The sequence below is a fragment of the Bubalus bubalis genome, chromosome 2 (genome assembly GCF_019923935.1).
Source record: "Bubalus bubalis isolate 160015118507 breed Murrah chromosome 2, NDDB_SH_1, whole genome shotgun sequence".
In the NCBI taxonomy this organism is placed as follows: Eukaryota; Metazoa; Chordata; class Mammalia; order Artiodactyla; family Bovidae; genus Bubalus; species Bubalus bubalis.
In genome coordinates this window covers 14,932,756-14,938,755 of record NC_059158.1, presented here as the reverse complement: position 1 = coordinate 14,938,755, position 6,000 = coordinate 14,932,756, and positions in this window count along the sequence as shown.

Below are 6,000 nucleotides of genomic sequence, written 5' to 3'. Positions count from 1 at the left end.
CTTAAGTGGAAAAAGTGTGTGAATATAGCTATAACTACAGTTTTATACATGTATAAAATCTCTGGTAGGATATATAAATAATTGGTAATAGAATCATGTCTCTAGAAAAAGATACTGAGTGGCTAAAGGAAGATTTGCTTTTCCGTGTATGTTATTTTATACCTTTCATTTTTGGACCATGCAGATGTATTATTTATTCAAAAAGTAAATGGATGGATTTTATAAATAAAATTAAAATGACATTTGATAATTTATTATTTACTGGTTCATCTGTTTACATTGTATTTTTTATTATGAACATTTAAATTTCAAATCTTTTTATTATGTTAAGATGTACATAACATAAAATTTACCATTTTAACCATTTTTAACTATACAGCTCAGTAAGTAGCAGCAGCAGCAAGTAGCATTCAGTACCTTCACATTTTTAGACAACCATCTATCTCCAGAACTTTTTCATCTTCCCATACTGAAACTCTCTACCTATTAAACAATAACTCCCTAATCCCCATTTTCCCCAAACCCTGATGACAACCATCCTACAGAATTTGTTTGTATGAATCTGACTACTATAGTTTCTTCATCTAAGTGGAACCATGCAATATTTGTCCTTTTGTAACTGGCTTATTTCATTTAGTATAATGTCTTCAAGGTTCATCCCATGTGGCAGCATGTCAGAATGTCCTTTCATTTTAAGGGTAAATATTATTCCGTTTATGTGTATAGCACATTTTGTTTATAAATTTAAATATTCATGCTTTGTATCTCAAATTAGCTTTTAAACTTCCTAAGAATAGACACTCCATATTGTTATTGTTTTTCCAGCCAACAATATAATATTAAAATATTATATTTTTAATGCTTAATAAATGATTGGTGGTAGACAAACCAGTTGGTGTATAAAAAGATACATTAAAAATGCAACTGAGCCTATAAAATAATTGTAAAAGCTAACATATTTTGAGAGTTTACACGTGCCAGTAACCACCCTAAGTCCTTTATGTGAATTATCAAATGTATTCTTTACAATGACTCCATAAGTAATCCTATAAATTAGGAGTACTAGTATTAGTCTCATTATCCCCTTTTTACAGAGAAAACTGAAGGTTAGGCAATCCGACTTTAGGTTTTTGTGCTTGTTTCAACTCTATATAAATAACTCAGAAGAAAGAAACTGTATACTTTCATTTAAAATGCAAAATTTCAAATAAAGAAAATCACTGGAGAAAAAATAAAAGAATGAAAAGGGAAATATGGAATAAAATTATAAACCTTCAGAGTGATTAACTCAATCTTTTAATGTTATTCTTCACAGTCAAAATTGAAGAGAAAATGTGGGCAATAATGAAGTTAGAGAATTCTTACTATCTCAGCCACTAATGAAGAAAGAAAGAATAAAATATGAAACTTATAAAAATTTAGGAGCCATAATTTACATTTAGTTTATGATTTGAGCAATTAGCTGGCATACTTATAAATTTGCTCCAATCAGTATCTCTTTATGATAAATGAATCATGCATTTAATTCACTCTTGAAAAATGATAATAAACATGAAATTTTCTGTGTAGACTATCAGATAAGTTTAGCAGAAGGAAATTTAAAATGAATTAATCTATTTATATATAAGTATAAAAGTATAAAAGTTGAGAACTTTTAAAGTTCAGCAGGTCAACATGTATTATGCAAATATATTATTACATATGCTACCTTCCCACCACATGTGGTAGAAAGCTAACTGTGATTTCTTAACGACAAAAGAATAAGGGGACACATGAAAATTAATTCTAGACCCAGGGATTTTGATTGGGTCTGATAAATTGTCAGGTAAATTTCCCAGCTGAGTGCCATACAACTAAAGCAGTTTTTTAGTAAGAGTTTTCAGGTGTTTGTTTTCATAAAGGATTAAAAAATAGGAAATAAGGATATTATCACAATAGTCTAAATATGAAATCAAGAAGATGATGATAGTAAAAACAGAGAATTAAAAAAGGATACAAGAATAGTCAAAAGAACATTCGTTCCAAATGGGTGAATGCTTCAATGTAGAGGATATAAAAGGACACTGGTGTCCTTAAATAAATGAAAAAGTGAGTGAGTGAAAGCTGCTCAGTCGTATCTGACTCTGCGACCACATGGACTGTAGCCTGCCAGGCTCCTCTATCCAGGGAATTCTCCAGGCTAGAATACTGAAGTGGGCAGCCGTTCCCTTCTCCAGGGAATCTTCCCAACCCAGGGATCGAACCCAGGTCTCCTGCAATGCAGGCAGATTCTTTACCATCTGAGCCATTTCATGTTAAAAACATGATGTGAAATAAATTAACCTGCTATTGTCTTTGGGCTAATGATGAATTTTCTCAGTGTAATCTAACCACTAGGGGTCAGAGTGCTATACTTCTAGTATCAGCTATCCTGTTCTATCAATTTACACAAATTGGTTTGGCTCAATTTTATAATTAATCTTATCTTTCCCTTCTCCCACTCTCACTGTGGGTGGCTGGGGACTGTTCTTGTGGCCTAGGCCAGAGTGATGAGATCACCACATTGCCTTGCCCCAGGGCAGGTAACCCATGCCAAGCCAGAGAGGATTCTGGGCTCTCAGTCAGTGGGAGAATCTACGGCTAGAACTTCAAGGGCCACCACGTGGACACCTGCCTGAGACCTGGGCTATTTCAGAGGAAAGTAGAGCTGAGTGATGTAGGGAGACGTCAAGAAATTGTAAAGATAGCTGTAAGCCCCCCACTTCCACATGCCTGGAGCTAGGTTTACTTCTGAGCTCTTCAGTTTTGTGAACAAGTAAATTCCCCTTTTCATCCCTAAAAATACTTTGAGCAGATGTCTTTCAATTGCAACCAAAAGAGTCCTGGCTAATCTTTTTTTTTCCCCCTGGCTTCCTTGGTGGCTTAGATGGTAAAGAATCTGCCTGCAATGCAGGATACCCGGGTTTGATTCCTGGGTCAGGAAGATCCCCTCGAGAAGGGAATGGTAACTCACTCTGGTATTCTTGCCTGGAAAATCCCATGGACAGAGGAGCCTGGACAGTCCTTGGGGTTGCAACGAGTCAGACACGACTGAGCAACTAACACTTTCATAATCTTATTTTTACATATTCTCTTAGTTTTTAAACAATTGATATTGGTTGTCTAACTCCCTGATTGGAGAAGAGACATATGATATTTTCTCTATCCTTCTCTATCCTTTCTCTATCCTTCAGTAATATATGACTCAAATAACAAATTTATTGAGTTATATAATAATATATTTATTGAGTGTATACAGTATACCAAGAACTGTTTTAACACTCAGGGGAAAAAGTACAGACCAATATCTCATCCCTCTTCAGAGTCTATATGACAGCAAGTAGAGACAGACAATACATAATAAATATGATATAAATTAAAATTAGTATATTCAGAGGTGATAAAATAACCTCAAAATTGCTGCAGATTAAGGAGAACCAAGAGTGAGCACTGCAATTTTTAAAGATGGACTTGCAGTTTTTAAGCCTATATTGGTTGGGTTGTTTAGAGAAAGACCTTTAGGCAAAGACTTCAAAAAGATAAGGAGGTTAGCAAAAAAATGTGTGTGAAAGAGCATTCAAATAAAAGGTACCACCCAGGGGAAAGTCTCTAAGGAAAGCGCACACCTGTCATGTTCAAAAGATAGCAGGGTCCATCAACAGATGAATGGATAAAGAGGATGTGATACCCACTCAGGCATAAAAAAGAATGAAGTTTTGCCATTTCCAACAACATAGATAAACTTGAAGAGTATTATGCTTGGTGAAATAGGTGAGACAGAAAAAGACAAATACTGTACATTATCACTTACATATGAAATCTAAAAAATAAAACAAATGAGCAAATACAAAGAAACAGACACAGATACAGAGAACAAACCAGTGGTTACCAATGGAAGAGGGAAGTGGGGGGACAAGACAGGAGTGGGGATTAAGTGGTATAAACTGTTATGTATAAAATAAATGAGCTTCAAAGATATATTGTACAACACAAGGAATATAGCCAATATTTTATCATAACTATAAACAGTATGGCCTTGAAAGATTGTGAATTGAAATTTTTCTATGTTGTACACTTGTATTTTACATAGCACTGTAAGTCAACTATACTTCAATAAAAATAAATAAGTAAACAATTTTTTGAAAAAAGACAGAAGAAAGATAAGTGTGGTTGGAACAGAGTAAGTAATAAGATGTCAGAGATTGAACAAAACCAAACTACAAGTGTCTTCAGACCTTTGAGTTTTCAAGAAACGAGAGACTTTAGAGAGTTCCAAGAAGAGGGGCAGATGAAGAAGTTTGGTTAGAAAGCTGTTGAAATAACCCAGGGAATCACTGATGTAATCCTAGACTAAGTGGGCATGAGTAGGGGGTGATAAAAAGTGGTTAGATTCTGGACATATTTGAGGACACAGTCCTTAGAATTTCCTGTGGATTGATTTAGGGTATCAGGAGAAAAAATAAATAAAGGATGATGACTTCCAAGTTTGGGGCCTAGACTACAAGAACAATGAAATTGCTATCAATTGAAATGGAACAGACTGCTGAAGGGGGAGATCAGGAACTTGGGGTATTTTTGAATATGCTTAATTTTTAATTTTAGATTTTTTAAAGTTGTAAAATTATTATAATTATTTCATGTATAACCTTCACCTAGCTTCCCCAGAGGATAGCATTTTATATAACCAAAGTATAATCCCTGGTGGCTCAGACTACAAGCCATCTGCCTGCAATGCAGGAGACCCCGGTTTGATTCCTGGGCTGAGAAGATCCCCTGGAGAAGGGAATGGCAACCCACTCCAGTATTCTTGCCTGGAGAATTCTATGAACAGAGAAGCCTGACAAGTCATAGTCCGTGGGAATGCAAAGTGTCGGACACAACTGAGTAACACATACCCACACAAAGTATAATTATCAACACCAGGAAATTAACATTGATACAATGCTATTAACATTGATATGATATCCAACCTAGGGCAGTTCTTCATTCTTCCTCTGTCTTTTGTGACTTTGACACTTATGAATCAGGTGTTTTGTAAAATGTCCCTCAATATGAGCTGGTCTGATGTTTGCTGATGACCAAATTCAGGTTACAAATTTTTGGCAACACTCTCCAGCAGTGATGCTGTGCCCCTCTCGGTCCATCATATTAAGGACGTACTTGATGTTGATAGGTCTCACTTACCAGTGATGTACTTCAAACATGGCTTCTGCAATGTAAGGCTACTATATTTCCATTGTTATTAGTAAGTGTCTTGTGGGAAGATACTTTGAGAATATATAAGTATTCTGTTTCCCACCGTGTATTTGCCTCTGTCTTAGTATCCCTTAATGATCTAGAGATGTAGACAACAGCTATTATTATGCTGTTTGACAAAGGTCATTTTCCATTTCCATTATTCCTTCTATTTGTACTATTAAATGAGCTGTCCCTTCTCATTTCTCTATTCAATTATTTATATTAGTATGGGTTCACAGACACTTACTTTATTCTCTGGTTTGTAATCCACTACCAAAATTAATTTGATGCTCATATTATTCCAGGTTCGGCCATTGGCCTTCAGGTTAGCTTCTGTGCTCTTTTGACACATCTGCATTTTTTTTTTTTCTTTCCTGGCCGTGTTGAGCAGCATGTGGGATCTTTGTTCCCTGACCAGGAATTGAACCCCTGCCCTTGACAGTGAGAGCACAGAGTCCTAACCACTTGACTGCCAGAGAATTACTCCTTTTTTTTTTTCCGCACCTCATTTTCTGGCAGCACAAGATGCCCTAGGCTCATCTTGCACTTGCTCTGTCCTATGCCTAGAACCAACCAGTTCTCCAAGGAGTTGTGGTTCCTTTTAGTGGGAAATGGTATTTAGAGACTAGGCGTGAGCTCACTGCTATTGGGTGTGCTCATTGCTATCGAGTGGCATTGCTTCTGGAGCTTGATTTTAAACTTATTTAGCTTGTGAGGGCTACTAGACATCCAACTGGATTGTTA